At 40.4% G+C, this 20565-nt stretch overlaps 1 long non-coding RNA gene across 1 annotated transcript in view; it reads right to left on the minus strand.

Moving 5' to 3' along the window:
* Window positions 1-17182: 17182 nt before the first annotated feature.
* The window catches only part of LOC132664458 (uncharacterized), a 119722-nt gene continuing 116339 nt past the window's right edge, over window positions 17183-20565 (minus strand). The window contains exons 5-7 of the long non-coding RNA XR_009603682.2: window positions 18541-18637; window positions 17570-17625; window positions 17183-17477 (exon numbers count right to left, since the gene is read on the minus strand). This is a non-coding gene — a long non-coding RNA (uncharacterized LOC132664458). The remainder of the gene's footprint in view (window positions 17478-17569; window positions 17626-18540; window positions 18638-20565) is intronic.

Below are 20565 nucleotides of genomic sequence, written 5' to 3' on the forward strand. Positions count from 1 at the left end.
TGCAACCACTCTGGAAGAACAGTATGGAGTGTCCTCAAAAAGTTAAAAATAGAACTAGCCTGCAATCCAGCAATCACACTATTAGGTATTTACCCAAAGAATACAAAAATAGTAATTCAAAGAGATACACGCACCCTGATGTTTAGATCAGCATTATCTACAATAGCCAAATTATGGCAACAGCCCAAGTGTTTATCGATTGATGAATGGATAAAGAACATATAGTGTGTGCGTGTGTGCGCACGCATGCACGTGCACACACGGAGTATTACCCAGCCATCAAAAAGAATGAAATTTTGCCATTTGCAACAAGGATGGAGCTAGAGAGTATTATGCTAAGTGAAATGAGTCAGAAAAACAATTACCATAGGATTTCACTCATATGGAATTTAAGAAACAAAACAAACGAGTAAAGTGGACACAAAAGGCAAGGAAGTACTCTATAGAAAACTGATGGTTACCAGAGAGGAGGTGGGTGGGACTGGGTTAAATAGGTGGAGATTAAGGAGTGCACTTGTGATGAGCACCAAAGGATATATGGAAGTGCTGCATCACTGTACTTTACACCTGAAACTAAAATTACACTAGGTTAACCCATATTTAAACAAAAACCTAAAGATGTAAAACAAAAATTAAAATTCTTGAGGGTTTAAAACTTCAGCTTATACTTCAAACCTGGTATTAACAGTAATAACAGCTAACATCTACGGAACATTTACTTTGGGAGTTTCACTGGGCGTGGTTTTTATGTTTTCTCTTGTCATTTCCATAAACTTAGTCATGCAGCTGTTTAGGGTCTCCCAACTATGTCCCACTGTACTATACTCACACCCAGGCAGCGTCATTTCATACGTAAAGTCTTGATATAGGTCAATGAACATTTCAATGCACACATGAACTTATACCAATATTAATAACTTTCCCTAACACATACCACTTAGTCTGCCGCTGTGGACACTAGGCGCCTGATCTGAATACATATCTTACAATACTCTGAGTACCTTTTAGCTCAGAACTTTATCATGCCAGCAATTAAAACAATGCACTTCAAATGGACTCAACCACTACTACAGAACTAGAACCATACAGGAACATTCAGTGTACAGCTATTTGACTTACTATGAAAAATTAAAAAGAAACATTGACATGGGGATTAAGAAAACCCTGGGGAGCTGGGAGATGAAACCACTGGAATTTACAGGCACCAAGTTAAATGCAGCATCAGGTATGTGCTTATGCTTGTACTGAACCATCACAACGTATGGTACAGGTGCCAACTTCCGACTTGCTCCACACCATACTCCCACTGTTTGTAAGCAATGTGTGCAAGTGTTAGCAAGGGAAGGTCCACGTGCCATCCACATTAGACTCACTCACGTCATTAAAATGTCAACTCCCAGGCACCACCCAAAATATCTGGTGTCTCAGCTTGCATTCCCAGCAGCAGATGCTGAGACCAGAACTGGTAAGGGATCATGAGACAGGGATGGAAAGGAGCATACACTAAGCAGGTTAATGAGTAATTCACTGCTTTGACATCCAGGGCCAAATTTCTCTAAGTCTAGGAGATGGTTTAGAGCCATGATCTCAAGTTATTTGGTCTCAGAACCCTTTATACTCTTAACACGTTATTGGAGCACAAGCCACACTTTGTGTGAGCACAAGCCAGTCTCTCTCCTCTCTCTCTCTCTCTCTCTCTCTCTCTTCTCTCTAGCCCCTGTGGGATTCTTGCTTTCTTTCTTCCTCTGCCCCTTTGTCACTTGCACCTCTCTCTCTATCCCTCCCACCCCCCAAAAGAAGATACTAAAAAAAAATTTTAAGTATGCTCTAAACCCAACATGGGGCTTGAACTTCCAACCCAAAGATCAAGAATCACATGCTCTACCAACTGAGCCAGCCACAGGAATCCCATCAAAACTAATTTTAAACAAACTCACAAGCATACATTCCATTAGCCACCATAGGAGTGACCTTACTAGCTCTAGGAGACTCCACTGTACCCTTAGGGGTAAAAAAAAAAAAAAAAATCAGCAGCAATGGAGATAATAATATCCTGGTAGTAGTTCAAAATAATTTTCATCTCTCAAACTCATAAGAATTTAGGGTTCCCCAGAGGGTCCTAGAACATACTTTGAGAACCACTAGGATAGCCGGATCTCAAAGTTGTGTACCATTTAAAGGTTAAGGAACTGGGTTATGCTCCAACTCCCATTCCTGATGGTTTTGAGAGTGCACTAATTCCCTGGAATTTTCCAGCCTGCTGTGCATGCAGGTAAAGATGTCCCTTCAGCCAGAAGGAAAATCCAGGCAGAGAGTGGTAGATGCTTCTGGTATGGGGTCTCTGGGGGAAAACAGGAAGAAGAGGTGCCTGGGGAATACATGCAATGTACTGACAGCATCTGCCATAACTAGACACCTGTACTTTAAACAGATTCCCTCCATATTTGATGCACATTAAAACACTAGTGGACTAGGAGCACAGTCTCCTAGGTCCTAGGAGAATCCTCTCCAGCTCCATCCAACCAGTATTCCTTTTTGTTTTGATCTTTCTAGTCTGCGTTGTGATGGTTACTTCTGTATCTGAGCATTCAATACTAGTTTTAGAGAACTGTCTCCCAGACTGCAGTTGTTTGAAGCTCATACTTCATTAACTACAGGGTCATTCTCAAATGTGTTTTTTATAAGTCTTTTAATGAGGTTTTGATTTCTGCAAATATGCTCTACAAAAATTCTATCACCTACCACTTACCGTTCCAGAATTGGCTGCTTTATTCATTCGCTACTAAAACAACACGTCTCTCCTGCTTCAGTATTCAGTAAGCCATGTGTATGTATCTCTGCTATGATGCAAGAGAAATTTCCAGCCTCTGGTATTTGGGTAGATATACTATCTTCTGGATCGGGCCCAAGAAGAAAAGGATTCATTAAGAAATATTGTTGTCAGCTTCTAACACATTACTGTTTGTCCCAGAGAAAAGTGAAGGTCTCTGAATTCTCCCAATCCACTTCACCAGAGTAGTCAAGGAGACACTATTCAAGTCAGGCACTCTTTGACTAGAAGTAAGAGTGAATGTCTGGGTTCAGGTGCCACTGGCAGGCTCCGTGCACCTAAGCATGGGTGATGCTGCAGGAGGGTAAGGGGAAAGTATGTGCTGAATCCTACTTGCACCAACTCACATGAGTCGAATGTGCACACTTCTTTCCAACTCTGCCATCCACAAGGTCTCACTGGTAGCTTGAAACTAGCCATAGAAGGAATATTGCAAATATTTACACTATGAAAATTCCAACTTTTTAAAAAAGAGATCCAGTTGTTAAACACTTACCAGCACACCACAGGTAAGGAATTTCAAGAGGAGGTGGCTTCACTGGCATGAACAATGGTCTTCTGCTTGTCCAGGTAGCTTCCCCACGCTTACACACTACCCCATCTACCACCCAAAACACAGCTCCCTCCAAGGTTTTGAGATACTAGAATGGTCTGGTCCTAAATCCTTTAGCAATGCCCACACTGCTGACACCCTGTTCCAACAGCTCCGTGTACTTAATACACAGATGCTTTGGGGATCTCCTCCCATGGCAACACCATCCTTCTCTTGGTGGTGGTGGCAGGGGGTAGGGGGAATCCTACCTGCTGCTAAGGACCTAATATAAAACCAAATCTCCCCACACTTCTCATCTTCCCCCCCCCCCCCAAAGAAATCCATCCTATTTATCCTAAAACAGGAAGGGCATCTCAAGAGTCCCCAGTTTACTTGATCAGCACAAGATGGGGATGGTGGAGAGTCAAGCCTCTGTGCTGGTTCTGATAAAGGAATTCATCATTCTCCTCATGCCTGGGACAAACTTCTCTCTTTGCACATCTGTGACCCATACAGTTGCTCTTTTTTTTTTTTAAGAAAGGAAGCCTAGAACTCAGAAAACTGACTGTAGATTATCAGGAAAGCTTTATGTTCTATCCTCTCTCAAATTCTCACCATCTCCAACAGATGCTGAGACCTAGAGAGATCATCAGCAGACATAATGTTGAAAAAGAAATGCTGAGAAAGTCCTTGAGCAACAAGATAGCACATCACTCAGCAGCTGCACGGTAGCACAGAGTATGATAAAACAGGACTAACTTCATCCTCAAAATGAACTACAATTTTATATCCCATAGCGGATTGGTCCTTCTGGAGGAAGGACAATGTGGTTTAGGAGTTGTTCTGCAACTTCTAGCCCTTTGGCTTGTCACAGAACAGAAAGTCAAAAAGGTCCTGAACAACACATTTTAGGTCATTCTCAACTCCTAACTTGTCGTATGCTTGCCTGGTTGTGTGATGAGGAATGGCTTACGTCTGCAGAACTTGCAGTCACCATGAAAGTCAGCCTTGATCAAAACAGTGGCCAAACCAGTTTTTGGAATTCTCCCCCTGACCTGAACCATTGACACAGCCTCTGTCTCCCTCTGTAGGCCATTCCCTCACACCCAGACACTGATCAACAAACAGAGATCTATACTGAACAAGGGCTGCTAACAAAGTCGTGGAACTAGAGCCTGCCGAGGGAAATCCTAGGTCCCTAAAAATACAGAGCACGACCAGGTCTGCACTAGCTCTTCATATGAAGCTATGATTCAGAAAAAGTAGCTTTTCCATCAATGGGCAGGATCTAAAAGATCAAACAAAGCATGAAGCTTGACTCAGGAGAAAAAGCAACAAAATAAATTAACAGGTCAGTCTCAGGCTGAATGGCTAAATACACAATTTATCCTACCTTGTAGACTCAAGAAAAAAATATCTGCAATCTCTGGGCAAAAATGAGGTCTCAGTAAGATCCCAGTTCTCTGATCACACTCCCACTGGCTTGTTACATTGATGTAACATGGAGCTGATTTTAGTCTACACTATAAGACGACTCCGTGTTGCCTGCCTCCTCTCTAGCCTCAGCGATTGATCACAGAAGCTGCAGCATATTGCGGCGCCTTCTCCTGACAGCAGTAGCCAGAAACTAAATACAGCTCTGCAGATGCATTTCACATGGTGTATTCTTGCCTTACGGAGAGAAGAGTCTGCCAAACTTTCCTGCTCCAGGTCTGAGAGCTGCATCCACCAAGTCCTGAGACCCTAAAGCTGCTCCCTCTAATCAGTCCAGACAGAACAGAAGGAACCAAGCACCTCAGAGGCTTGCCCTAAATGTACAGGCTTGGGAGTCTCTGGATTCTTGACATTAAAGCATTCAAGAAAAAAGTTCACATGCAGATGGATAGATTCAACCCTCCAACCTTTTCTCTAGACTGCCCCACTGTCTCCATCATTGCAACACATACTCTTGAAACCACAAAAGGGATTTCCCAAGGCAGTGATTCATTCCTTTTCAAATCATATTTAAACACATTTCTGCCCAAAAAGCACTAATTTGGATAATTCTCAGAGCTGACTAAAACTTAGGGAAACAGCAAACAGTTGACAAGAACTTACTGAGTCAGCCCTAACAGAGAAGAGTGGGGGCAGTGTTGTAGTCTTGGAGAGCCCAGTCAGAACTGGGTTTGCAAGCCATCTCTGTTACTAGTTGTGGACTTCGGTCAAGGAATTTAGCATTTCCATGTCCCCATATCCCCAGTAAAAAATAACACCTACTCCTTGGTTTGCTATAGGAGAAATAATTTCATGCATGTGAAAACTTACCACTTGGCCTGAGTGTATTTAATAAATGTTGTTGTAGGTCATACACTCAATACTCAGAAATGAATAGAGAAATGTCATGGCTCTTGAGAATTGAGACTATCATAACAATGGTCTGTTTCATTGCATGAGGTCAGGTTAGAACCTTAAGAAGAGACTGAGTGAAATACTTTTGTGAACAACTTTTGGAGTTCTCTCCCCAGCCTCCAGGACGCCATCCCACTCACTAGCATGTCCTCCAACAGTCCTATCTATACCACCCAGTTCTTCCTTCCCAACTGCAGCTTAATCAATGCAGTCAATCAGAGGAGAACACTTGACCCAGACAAAGACAATGAGTTTTTGTCTTCTAGGAATTAAAATCTCAACCAGTGTTGAGTAAGTCTCCATGGGTGGCCTGGAACAATAGGATGTTGACCTAGGAGAAAGCATGTGGAATAGAGAAGAGAAATCTGGTCTTCAGAAGGAGAAAACTCAGCAGATATGAAGGAAATGAGATAAAGGTGGAGAAACTTTTTTTCATTCCTGAAGCCTGATTGCATTTAGATTCCTTGAGACAAGCCCACACACAACACTTGCCTTTTTCTTGTTAATGCCAGACCAAATAGGTTTCTAGTACTCCCTCGAGGAGAAGATCAGGTGTCAGGTTTAGTCCCTTTTGGTCAAGGAAGTTGAAACAGGTGCCCAGGAGGCTTCAAAGCGCTTCAATGCTTCTAGTCTTAACCAGATAGGTTGTTCATTCAACTCCCTTCAATACATTAGACCTTAATATGCCCATGTCTCCCAAATCCAGGCCGGACTTGCCTAAACTCCATTCCTGTAAATCCAACTACGTATTAGAATTAACCTAAGAATTCTTCACTGAACCATCTACTGGGGAACAAGCAGAGCACTAGGCATTTTACACACAATTGCTTAGTACGTAGATTATTCTCTTTTTACTTATATAGAGACAAAAGGTTAAGTGACTCACCCAAAGATTTACAGAAAGGAGAAGAGCCAAAGTCTGTTTAACTCCCCCACAAAGCTGAGGTTCTTTTCTAATTACACCCTTTATAGCTCCTCATAATCAACAGATTAAAAATGGACTGGACGTGGCATGGGAAGACCAGGGTTCGAATCCAGTTTTGTTTCTTCACAGTTACAAGATCCCAGGCAGTCACTTCAAACTCTTAGGCTTAACTCCTTAATTTCTTTATCAGCAAAGCCAGTGCAAGAACAGCAGCCCTGCCTACCTACCCCAAATTGTGGGAGGATGAATACATATGTGGAAAGCACTGCATAAATACTGAAGAGTTACACCAATAATCCTGCTACTCAGATCATTTAGCCTTTGTGCTTTCAGCATTTGTAGGATAAAAACACCTGATGTACATTTTGTCCAGCCTTTCTGATGCTTAAATAAGATACACATGAAACTTATGAATTCTAAAGAGCTATGCAAGCTTAAGGGATTCGCATATTAAACTGATACAGATATGGTCCATGACCTCTTAAAGTATATAGTTTTAAAAGAAGGCAGAAAGTTTAAGAAAGTAAGGGCAAGTAGGAAGCTCTAAATACAGAATAAAGTTTCTATTATTAAGTGTCCTGATCTGTCTCTATTACTGATCTCTGACCTTACCTGAGGCCTTCCTGAACCCGTGGCTTGATGTAGCCACTACTTATGTTCTCAAGTGCCTGCATACTCAAGTTTTGTATACAACTAACTACCTGACAGGTATCTGTTTACACCCCGTACTCCTCTCTAGACTAGGCTTGGAGAGCAAGCTGTAGCGTAAAATGCCTGACAACTGGCTTGATGGTAACAAAAAGCTTTTGACTGCAGAACACCCACTTGAAAGACATCCATTTCCAATCAACACACTGCCAGTCACACAACTCTGAAGAACCAGCTGTCCCACAGGTGAAGTCCCCCTTTTTATAAAGTCCTAGGTGACCTACGTAATTGACCTTCTGAGTGACCCCACTTCTCCCGCTTTAATTCCTGCTTTTATGTTTTTAGTTTGCCAACAGCAAAGCTCCACCCAGAGGGCCCCCCCCACCCACGCACCCCTGCTACCCGCGGGCTGGGGGTGGGGGAGACACCAGCCCACAGGCCCCTGCTGCCCAAGGCCCAGCGAGGGGGGGGGGGGGGGGTACAAGCCTTCCCTGCTGCCCGCGGCAGAGCGGGGGACCCAAAAGCAGACCCCACCTGCTACCCACTCAGCTACAACGATGTAGCTACAATACTAAGAAATATAACAAAGATGTTATCTTACACTTCAGCAGGTCCGAAGTCCAACACGAGGTCTCACGGAGCAAAACTCAAAGGTGTCAGCAGAATTCCATTCTTCTCCGGAGTCAAATCCATTTCTTTACCTTCTCCAGCTTCTAGGGGCCACCCACGTTTCTTAACTCATGGTCTTCTTCCATCTTCAAAACCAGCCACGTGACAGCTCTCTGAGCTTCAGGTACCCACACCTTCTGACTGAGCCTCTCATGCCTCCCTTTTCTCTTCTCCACCGCCGCCCCCACCTTTAGGGGTTTGTGATTATGTAATACACCTGGATAACCCAGGCTACTCCTGCTAAAGTCAGCTGATTGTGAGCTTAATTCCATCTGCAACCTTAATTACCCTTTGCTGTGTAACCTAACATATTCCCAGTTTCCAGAGATAGGACTGAGCATCTTTGAGGGTTATTACTTTACCAAAGTGACACCTGAACAAAAACCTAAAGAAGATAAGGAAGCAAACCTTGTGGAAATTTGGGAAGAAGAGCTTTCCAGACAAAGAAAAGTGAAAGCCACGCCATTTATGTGTGTGTGTGTGTGTGTTCTGAACTACTCAAGACTTGCATAGACAGTGTTGAGTAAATACAAACACTATAGGGAATGGATTTTTTTAAGCATAATAAATTAGAATATTAAAGCATTGTTTTGTCCAGAGAGGTTAAACTATTTTATTTTCATCGCTGAGAAAGAATGGTAAGCCTGAAGATAACTACTTAAAATTCATAGATACCAGAATAATACTGGCTACTTGGCCATTTTCCTGTAAAATCTCACAGAATTGCAGATTATGATTGAAAGAGACTTCAGCAACCATCTTGTATCTTTTTTTTGTAATTTTTTTTAATGTTTATTTATTTTTGACAGAGAGAAAGCATGAGCGGGGGAGGGGCAGAAAGAGAGGGAGACACAGAATCCGAAGCAGGCTCCAGGCTCTGAGCTATTAGCACAGAGCCCAACACGGGGCTCGAACCCACAGACCAGGGGATCAAGACCTGAGCCCAAGTCGGACACTCAACCAACTGAGCCACCCAGGCGTCCCAGCAGCCATCTTATATCTTAATCAATTAGTATATGACACAGAGTAAGCTGCTCAGTAATTATTTTCTGAACACCCTCAGATTAAATGTGAGAACTGTAACACCATCACCCCTTTACCCTCTCCCCCTGTTCTCTTATTTCGTGGAAGCTGCCATATGTCCACATGACCTCATGCCTCAACCCATAGATTATCCCCACCGTAAGCAACCAGCCCAAGCTGGGCCCATCAGAGCTTTTCCCTGAGATCTTGAACTTGGCACCCCAAAGCCGTCTCTGCTGACTGGCAGAAGTTTTAAGGTATACAATTTGGGAGCTTTCCTGAGAGAATACAAGGCCGATACCCAGAGAGAAACAAATGCAAGTCAGTGGCATCTTTGAGCACCTGATTCTAATATTTTCTGAGGCTCTGATGAAGTTTCTGTGCTTCTAAAGTCGTGTTATTCAATGTTTTCTTGGGATCCATGAGCCAATTAATTCTCCTTAGTTGTGCCTCTTTCACTGCCTAAGGACTTGCAACCTTAGACTCACATAGGGAGAATGTGGAGAGGAGAGAAGGTGAAGTCTTTTATCCACAGGTAATATCCACAGTTAGTGAAAGATCCAGGGCTCAACAAAGGTTTCTCCCCCACTGAATCCCCTTTGTGATCTCCCCACTAATAGATCCAAATGATGGACTCTGCCTTCACGCCATTTCCTACATTTATTCATTCATCTCCACTTCCACAGCCACAGCCATCTCCACTTCCACTAGCCACCTTGCTAGTCCAAACAACCATCATTTCTCACCTGGACTACCATTTCCTATTGTACCAAGAGGGGAAAAAAGAAAAAAAAAAAAAAAACAAAACAAAAACAAAAAACATGCTCTTACATTCCATGCAATGCTCTAGAATGCTTGCTTTTCTAACCCAAACCAGTCCTCCCTCCACCTCACTCCATGTGGTCTAACCATGCAGGCCTTCTTTCAGTTCCTAAACCTCAAGTCTTTTCTCTCTTAGGAGCCCTTATGTAGCTATGTCCTCTTTCTGGAAGGTTCTTCCCTGACTCTACATACCTAACTCCTTCTCACCTCTCATCTCCCTGCCTTCTTCTGAGCACCTATTAAAATAGGCTCTTCTCTTCCTTTTGTATTTTCCATAATACTTTACTTACTGTAAACAATTTTGAATTTGGGATTAAAAGTGTTTGCTTTTTTAAACAAATTGCTCAGTAGACTGTTAGTTCTACATGGGCAGGAATTTATTTGTGTTACTCACAACTCCACACCTAGGACTCAGCCAAAGAACCTAGCATTCAACATGATTCTTCACTTTCTCTCACACACTACATCCAACCCATGAGCAAATCCTGTTGTCACCACCTTAAAACTTTTCCAAATATGGCCACTTCCAATGTCGTCCACAACAAAATAACCTCTTATTTCAACTAAAGTATGTCCTCCTGGAAGATCCTCCTGCTTCCTCTATTGGTCTCCTGAAGTCTATCACCCCAAAGCAGAGATCCTCCCAGGAATTCTCTTACAACATAAATCGTATCATGGCATTCCCCTCTTTAAAACCCTCTATGTCTTTTTATCACTCAAAAAAATATCTAGGGGCACCTGAGTGGCTCAGTTGGTTAAGCATCCCACTCCGGCTTAGGACATGATCTCACAGTTCGTGAGTTTGAGCCCCGCGTCAGGCTCTGTGCTGACAGCTCAGAGCCTGGAGCCTGCTTAGGATTCTGTGTCTTCCTCTCTCTCTCTGCCCCTCTCCTGCTCACACTCTGTCTCTGTTTCTCTCTCTCTCTCTCTCTCTCTCTCTCTCTCTTTCTCTCAAAAATAAACATTTAAAAAATTTTTTAAAATATCTAAAACTTGGAAATAAGGCAAGATGTTCTTTGGAAATACTATGTTCTTTCAACATAACATTGTTTAACAGGTTTACCAAAGAAATGTTTAATTACCAATGAGAAGACACCTTAATTTGTCTTTGCTATTTAGTTTTTAATTAGAGCTCAGTCTGTGAAGTTCCATGTTAACGTGTACATTTCTGTCTGCTAGAAAAGATGACACCAAAGGTATCGGTTGCATTGTTCTGTAGGATATGAACCAGTGTATACGAAATTTACTTCACCATTTTCATTGAATACTTGACTATATAAATCTTCATTTTTTCCAATTTTCTTTTGAACAAGGTTTATCATCTTACCAGTTCCCTCATTAATTAATAAGTTGCGTAAAATATTAGATACATATTCATTTTACATGTGCCTAAAAGTCATCTTTTTAAAGTTTTGAAAAATTGAACTTGACAGTTTTGGATGTCTCACCAAGTTGTCCAAGTGGACTCATCTGTTGGAGCCAGTTAAACTGTAATTGCCCCAAAAAGGCACCTGGTAAGTATTTTAAGCCCACACACATTTTTTTCCTCCTGAAATGATCCCTGAGAAGCACTACTCTTAGTCTAATTCTTTCTACTCTAACGAACTACGGTAGACGGGGTGACTTATAAACAACACAAGTGTATTCCTCATAGTTCTGGAGGCTGAGAAATCAGAGATCACGGTGCCAGCAAATGTGGCATCTGGTGAGTACCTGCTTTCCGGTTCACAAACAGCACCTCCTCACAGTGTCCTCACATGATGCAAAGGGTGAGGGATCTCTCTTGCACCTCTTTTGTAAGAGCACTAATCCCATTTCTGAGACTCTGTCCTCGCAACCTAATCACCTCCAAAAGCCCCACCTCCTCATACCAACACCTTGGGAGTTGGGATTTCAACAGATGGATTTTGAGGAGACACAAATCAGTATACAAAACATTACAAATGTATTTTTGTCGTTTCTTTTTTACTTTTGTGACTCTGTGGTTTTTTGTTTTTTGTTTTGTTTTGTTTTTTTTTTTTTTGTCTTGTTTTTGTTTCTAATTCTTAGCCAGGTTTGGTTCTGGTTTCATGATGCCCTATCTTTGTTCAGATGGATTAGGTTCAAGACTGAACCTCTGGAATACAAGCTTAACAATGAATTATTAGAATAATAATAATTGTATTAATAATAATACTGTCTAACATCTGTTGAATGTTTATTATGTACATGTATGAATTATTTAATCCCCATAACAAACTCCATCAATAGGTATTATTTTTTTTTCTATTTGACAGATGGAAACAATACACACATATCATTTTATTTGTTTACAACTCAATTATGTCATAAATTTTTCATTTCACCTTGAGAAGGATTCTATAAAATCAGAAGTGAAAGAATTCTTATTCTCATTTTGCAGATGGGGAAATAGACATTCAGGTGTTAGATGGCTGATTCAAAGTCTCAAGTTTTCTGCCTCCAAACCCAGTTATTTTTGCTTCCAAAGTCCACCCCCTTAATATAAGAGAGCAAAATTTTGTTTTAAAATGACATCAAAATGAAACTAAAAAATAAAGACAAAAAATTTTTAGGTAGTATACCCAGAAGGGACATTACCTTATAATAAATTACCCAGAGCCAATTCCAAATAAAATAAATAATGACAAATGATAAGATGGGGAGCCTGGGTGGGTCAGTTGGTTAAGTGCCCGATTCTTGATCTCGTTTCAGGTCATGACCTCATGGTTCGTGGGTTCAAGCCCCACATTGGGCTCCACGCTGATGGTGCAGGGCCTGCTTTGGATTCTCTCCCCCCACCCCTGCACCTGCCCCACTCGCTCTCTCTGTCTCTCTCAAAATAAATACAATTTTTTAAAAATTCAAAACTAAAAAAAAAATGCTAAGTCCTTTCCACAAAACTGCTTCCTACATTTAAAACAAAAAAACACAACATACACATTAAACCAAAATATTTTAAAAGATCTCTTTATTTTACTTTGGACAGCATAAAGATGTTTTCTAAACGATTATATGTTTAAAATATCAGTAGTAGTTTTTGGTAACCTCTGAAGTGAACCAAGAGAAATCATTCTTTTTTTTTTCAATATTTTGACAGGCTGAGACTATTCCTAAAAGTTATTGCTCTAACTTGAGACAGCGCCAAAGGGGTTTCAATTAAACTAAATTTCCCTTTGTAGGACTTAAAAATGAATGTTCACCAGACTTCTTGCCAACTCTCCAGGAAGACTTAACTAAAAGGTCCAAGAATATGCTGAACATCAGATCCAAGGAATGTGTCAGTCTGAATGGAGTGCATATCATAACCCAAGAAAATAGAATCTCAATGACATTGGGAGAATCTATAAATCCACTAAGGAATTATACCTACTGTACACTGTCATCATAACTGAGATTAAGAGATTCCCATAAGGGCAAAGCTAGACTTACAATTTCAGAGTCCTAACACTAAGAAGTGCTTGTATTTATCAAGAGTGGAGTTGAAATTCACTAAAATTGGAGTGATCTCAAATGGTTATGAACCTATGAATCTACCAAATTCTCTTAGAGAAAATACCAGTGAATGGTGAATGGCCATATACTCAAATGGTGATCATCCTTTGATTTTTTTCCTCTCTCAAATTATATACTAAAATACTTCTGCTATTTTTTCCAAAATATTTTTTGCCTATGGTGTTAAAAGTCCTTGGTGCAATATCTTCCTCAAATTACAACTCCATCACTCTGCTTACTTATGTATGCCAGGCATTTTTTTACTAGATTCAGGATATTTAGAAGGTCAATGTATTACTACTGCCAGTGAGCCCACTGGTGTATTATGAAGGAAACAGATGTGTTGGTACACATAACCTCACACCCATATAACAATTTGTGATAAATGCTAATTCCTATTCCTTATAGAGGTTTTCTCAGATCTTTTCACAAAACAACCACCACCTTCTCTTCTTAGAAAACATCTTTAGCTACACTTCTATTTAATTAGTACTTATCAGACCTGTAGTCACTTTTATGGCTAAAAGTTCTAATCAATGTCACAAGTGATGCAATGGAGGCAGTGGGGAGTGTATGAAAGAAACTAAGGCATCACCAAGACTAATATCAGGAATTATATTTTTATTGGGAGCAGAGGAAAGAATGGAGATCTGTTTATAAATTTGTTGTCTATGGCTTTACTTCCCAAACTTAAAGAACAAAGATTTATATTCAAACAAGCCTGCGTTCAAATTCTGTTCTGCCTCTTACCAGTAATAAGATCTTATAAAAGTCTTTATTCTCCTAGCCACAGTTTCCTCATTTGTCAAACAGAGAGAATAACACTTGCTGTGCAGTGTTGAAATATCAAATAATGAGACAATGCATGTAGGGGGCTTGGTGAAATGCCTAGCACATAATATGTATTAGTTTTACACACAATCTTGGGAGTCTTGTAGACTCTCCAAAGATAACCCATGGTCTCCTGACTCCCCCCAAAAAATCTATGAAACCTACATAAGAACTCCTGCTTACACTTTTACGAAAAATCCTCAATTACCCTGCAGGTCACTTTTATAATTCAATAATCCCATGAGTTTCAGCATAAGGATGTCCTGAAGATGAAGAGTACAATTCAGACCTAAGAATCACTGGCTCAGAGAGGCACTGACAACAGTTTATGCTGGGCTGGTAGCCAAAAGAATCAAATTTAAGGGAAGAAAAGAGGAGTTTTATATAAAATATAGGGAAAACGACCTATAACTCGTTACTTTTCTCATTCATTTAGTGCAAATCAACCGGCCACAGAGTCAGTGTTTAATTTACTCTCCTATCAGATGACCCATCTTTATAACCCCATGCTCATTACTCCAAATCTAGATGTGTGGTTTGGCTGTGTATCAAGGCTGTAACCATAAATGTCAATGTAAATAGACATTTTTTAGAAGGGCGATAAAATCAAAACAATCTATTTTCAGGAAACCAGTGTGCAAATGTATCATAATTTTTTTTCTACAATTTATAAAACTCTGGTCAAAGTACTTGTCAGGAAAAAAAAATGTTTCTTTTAGCCCCTCAGTCCTATTCCAAGCACAGGTAATGGCAGTGTTTAGTTACTGGATATTTTAATTACTGGAATAATTTGAAGTTCTGGAGCACTAAAGGTTAACAGTAGCAACACAAACTCAAATTTAGCTTACCCCTTGATGAGACCAGCTCAACCCCATACCTAATAACAGCCATACAGAAAAAAGGGCATACTCATTTCTGAGCATAAATGTTATTTATCTCAGTCTCTGTACTTCTCACATGGTGTGCAGCAATGAATCAAAATTAGGAAACACATTAAAAACAAAAATAAACTAACAAACAACAACAATAACAAGAAAAGAAGGAAAAAAAAAAAAAAAAAAAAACCACCACTGTCAAGAGATAAAGCAATCAACAGAACCAGACTCAGATGACTCATATGTTGGAACTATAAGGCCCAAACTTTAAAATAACTACCACTGATATGTTAAAGAATATAGTGGAAAAGTTAGAGCACATGCATGAATATAAGGGGAATTTCAGCAGAGATGTGATATAAAATAAGAATCAAATGAAAATGCTAGGATTCAGCAACTGAAGGGGTAATGAATTAGGTGATGGCTGAGCTGCTTTAACCCTGACATTCTATGATTCTAAGACAACCACACCTAGAAGGTAAGTGAAGAAAAATCAAAATAAGGAAATGCATGGTTTACATGCAGAAAATATGGGGCAGCTGATAATTTCCCAATGGGATTGTTCCTTCACATCTGCAATTTAAAATATAAAAAGAAATGAGGAATTACTGCATGCACCTCTGGTTAGGAAGTAAATTCTATCAACATAAAAAAAAATGCCTACTGGGATGCTGATATGAGCCACTAGGCTCTCTCTTCTTTAACAAAGGCAATTCATGAGGCTGTACCTAAAAGCAGGGTTGAGTCTGTACTGGTTCTGTTTAGATGAAGGCTTGGAGCATCCAAGAGGTTCCTTTAGGGGTCTATATTCCAAAGATAGAACACCCCAATTCAAAGGCCAAAGTTGGGACACAGTTACAGATTCAGGGTCTTAGAACAGGAAATGACATGGTGGCTTCAAGAACAGAGAGATGAGCTAACCCAGAAATCAAACATAGTCATCAAACATAGTCATCAAAATCCAATTATTAAATACAATCAGTAAGAATGAAAATTCCATAAAAGACAAGACATGGTTGGGGCGCCTGAGTGGTTCAGTTGGTTAAGCGTCCGGCTTCAGATCAGGTCATGATCTCACGGTTTGTGAGTTTCAGCCCCACGTCAGGCTCTGTGCTGACAGCTCAGAGCCTGGAGCCTGCTTCAGATTCTGTGTCTCCCTCTCTCTCTGCCCCTCCCCCGCTCATGCTCTGTCTCTCTCTCTCTCTCTCTCAAAAATAAATAATAAACATTTAAAAAATTTAAAAAAAAAAGACAAGACATGGAAGTTGAAGTTGGGTATACCCAAAATTTGGAGAAAAGGAAGGGATTTAGTTAGTAGTTCTAAGTATAAATAGTGAGAGTAGTAAATTGACCCTAATTGTAAACACTTTTTCAGTTTTTTCATGGAGCCCAATCCTTGAAGCTAAGGCTGACAACAGCGACTCCAGAAACTAAATCCAAAACAAAAGAATTTTTCAGATAAGACACAATGATGACCTCTACCTACACCTGCCAAAAAAGAGAACTGAAATGATTATCCTGTTGCTAACAATTTAAAATGTTTAAAAACAACTAAAGAACATGTCCAGAAAGTAAATGCACAGAAAATGCCTTATTGTTTCTCAACTAGAGGTGAAATTACCCCACTGGGAGGAGTTTTGGACAGGTAGGAAGAGGGCTGGTTATCATTAAAAACCAGAAAAATGTACTATTAGCATACAGATGGTGCATGCCATGTACTATAAATGCCCTACAGCAGGTAGGGGAGGGGAGGAAAAATGATTTTCCTACTACCCTCCTAGGTTCAATGCAGGGGTCCATGAACTGAACTGAAAAAAGACAGGTTAACAAGGAAAAAAAAGTTTTATGTTTAAAAAAAAGAAAACAACACATCCAAAATGGAGTCACTTGTGTTAACCCCATTTCAATAAAGCAAGACTTAATACCTAACCTAATTGCAATTTCAGCCTCTCCCAGGAATGTAATCTTAACCAGTCACTGTGGAATTACCTGGTCCATACTATGAGGTAATCCCCCAAAGAAAGGTGGCCTCGCCTGAAACAATCAGCACTTTGCTGCCTCCTCTTGCCCATACTCTTTAAAGCTTCATTCTATTTGCTAAATGTGATGCTGCCTGTCTCATGAATCATTGAATAAAGTCAGTAAGATCTTTAAAACTTTAAATTTTATTTTTTAACAGTACACACAGGAGTTCACAAAGAAAGATGTGGCTCAAGATGCTTTTTACCATCTTAGGCTAAACAAAGGAAAAGGGGTTTGAGGCTTCTGAGAGGGGGAGGCAAGTCATGGGAAGTTAAAGGGAGGAAAGGTTTGGTAAATAGGACTGTCTTGCTATGCAGGTGAGAGTCTCCCAGGTGATAAGAGTTGCCTCCAGGGTGTAGATCTCTTCCAAAAATGGAGCCGTTTTTACAAATGGAAAGTTCCTTTATGAATGTACATTTCCTTTAAAAGAGGGGAAAATTATACTCTATGTTAAGCAGTTAGTGGGAAATAAAGAGCTTTTCCTGCATTTGCTGGTTCTCAGTGGCCCTTACCTCAAAATGATCCCATGAAATGAAAAGTAGTCCAGCCCAAAATGCCACTATCATCTCTGTGAAGAAATCAATAGGATTGATTTGGGACTCAAGGCATAATAAAGAGGGTAAGAACAAGAGAGACTATTATCTGCCTTGGTGACTTATGAACAAATTAGGAAATGTAAATGTTATGTTGAAAGGTGGCTAATCATTAAAATTAAAATAATTCCTGATCAGGGAAGCCTTTCTTCTGGGGTGCCTGAATGGCTCAGTTGGCCACACACATGCTCTCTCTTTCAAAATAAATAAATAAAACTTTTTAACAAATTAATATAAATTGTTACCTAACCTCTGTGCCTGTTCCCTTATCTGTGAAATGGGAATAATACCAACTACCTAATAGGGCCGTTAAGATTTAATTGAGTTAATATATTTAAACCATTTTGAACAGTACGTGGTACACAGCAATTCCTAAACAATATTCTTTTTATTATATTATTTCTAAGAAAAAAATTAAACCACAAAAATTTCCATTAAAAAAATTTTGTTTGAATAGCCTTGACTCCATAATGAAAGGTCTTCCCCATCAATATAGATGCTTTTCTCCTCTCTAGCTCCCTAAACCTACCCATTCAAGGAAATATATAGTGAAAGTCCTTTCCACCAAACCCCAATGCTTCTCCAAGCAGAGACTGCACAGCCCAAGGAGATTCGGAAAGAACAAGTCTCTGCCAAAACCTATTTCCCAGAAATCATGAGACTGGCACTGGCCCCAGCTATATTCCAAGGTCACAACTAACAGGTAATTAGCAGCAGCCTTTGCCAGTCCAGTAATTATAAGTCCCATTCCTCATGCTGTGCTGTTCAAAGAGCCTTGTGAGTCAACTCTGATGGCACGAGGTACAGTCTTCAATTTTGTGGAAGGTTCTTCGTTGGGTTGGTGGGGGGCACTCACAAGCAAGGTTTAAAGGGGGCTCAGCCCCACCTACCTGCACCACAATGGCCTGGGTGTTTCCCACACTCTGTTCTCATCCTTTAACATTTCCTAGTGATGAAGTTTTGGGGTGATGGTGGGGTGGCCCAGAGCTGAAAGCCAAGAAAGAATTCTTGAAGATGTCTTTGGTGCAAAAAAGATGATTTTATTAAAGCATGGGGATAGGACCCATGGGCAGGAAGCACTGCACTGGGGTCATGATGGGTAACTCATTATATACTTTCAGGTTGGAAGGTGGTCAGTGATAGAGTAAGTCTCTAAAGTATCTTTGAAGCAAGGTTCCCAGGACCTTGAGGGGTTAGGTGTTGCTAGGGAAATGCTATTTATTACCATTTAATAAAACCTCAGTTATGAGACCCTCAGATGCACATCAGGGGGCCATAAGCTTGGAGTATGATTGCCAGCATATATCTTGGGGCAGTTGAGATAAAGGAAGTTGACTTACAGGATCCTCAAGGTTGGGATAATGTTAAGCTAAGGTTCTCTTCTGCCCCCAGGAAAGTGTCATCCTTGAGGCAGCTGGGCTCCTAGAGGGAGGTCACTATGCCAGTCTCAAGGACTTGTCAATGGGTTATAGGCAGTAAGGGAATTTAATTTTTCATTTGCCTTAGTTTCCCACATTACGATGGAAAGCACTTAAACCCCTTTCCTTTGTTCTTGGGTAGCCAGGAGTGTCCGAGGAATATCACACACATTCATCCTGGGGAGGGGTGTGCCAGCCTGTATTTTGCCCTCAGCTTGCCCCAAGCTGCCTCATCACTAGGACACTGCCTGCACCACTGGATGTTTCCGGTGCCCACTGCCCTTTCTCACAGAGATGCAGTCACTTGCATCTTACATGACTCTTCGGCTTCATTTTACCACAAATGAGATGATTTGGAAGATTGAAAGTCTAGAGACAGTTTGGGAAGTCAAATAATTTATATGCTGATTATGTCTTGATCCCTGGGCCCGGATAGGCAAAAGCATACCATAGAAAGAAGAGCCTAGTTTATAACCCCAGGAGCCTAACTGCAAGTCAAAACAGCAGTCCTAACAATCAGGAGTTTAAAGGGAACTGAATCCAAGGTGGAGAATATTTTCTGAATTCTGCTATAGGTTCTACCTCAATCTGAGGGGGAAAAAATTCCTGACTCTATAGAATAAATATTTTCTTCTAATTATACGTATTAGTGAGATAAAGTAATTAAACACCCAGATAAGGGTTTGAATCTTGACTCTACTACTTAAAGGGGACTTTTTGTAAGTTTTTCATGTCTCTGAGGCTCAATTTCTTCATTGTTAATGATAATAGTATTGACGGGGTTTCAGAGTAATGGAGATTTGGAACTGACAGCCAAGAAAGAATTCTTGAAATGTCTTGGTGCAAAAAAAGTGACTTTATTAAAGCACAGGGACAGGACCCATAGACAGGAAGAGTTGCACTGGAAGAGTGACTGGTTACAGATGAAGGAGGTCGGGGAGGTAAAGACAAGGGGAAGTTTCATATGCTAAAGAAGGATTTTCATATGCTAAAGAAGACTCACAAGATACTGGAGGCCTTAGCTATTGTCAGGCTAAGGTTGTTTTTCCCTCTAGCAAAGCTTTAACATTAAAATAGTTGAGAGTTCCCGGAAAAATGTTTTACTCTGCTGACCGCAAGTATTTGTCAATGAGCTGCAGGTTATAACGAAATTTAGTTTTATCTGCCATTTCCACATCACTTTGTTTTCCACATCAGTATTACCTACTTCATAGGTTTCCTGTGAGGATCAAATGTTATAATGTATTTAAAGCACTTAGGAAGTTCTTGGCATATAGAAAATATTCAATAAATGGTGGCTTCTATTACTACAATTATTACTTTAATTAGCATCACGACCATTAATTACTGTATTGCATTGCTCCTCAACCAAATTGATGAAGGAGCATAAGGCAAGCTGAGAGCAAAGCACAAGCTAACAACACCCCCCAGGTGGGATGTGTGTGATATTCCTCAGGCACTCCTGGCTGCCCAAGAACAAAGGAAAGGAAAGAAAAC

The sequence above is a fragment of the Panthera onca genome, chromosome F2 (assembly GCF_046562875.1).
Source record: "Panthera onca isolate mPanOnc1 chromosome F2, mPanOnc1 haplotype 2, whole genome shotgun sequence".
NCBI lineage: Eukaryota > Metazoa > Chordata > Mammalia > Carnivora > Felidae > Panthera > Panthera onca.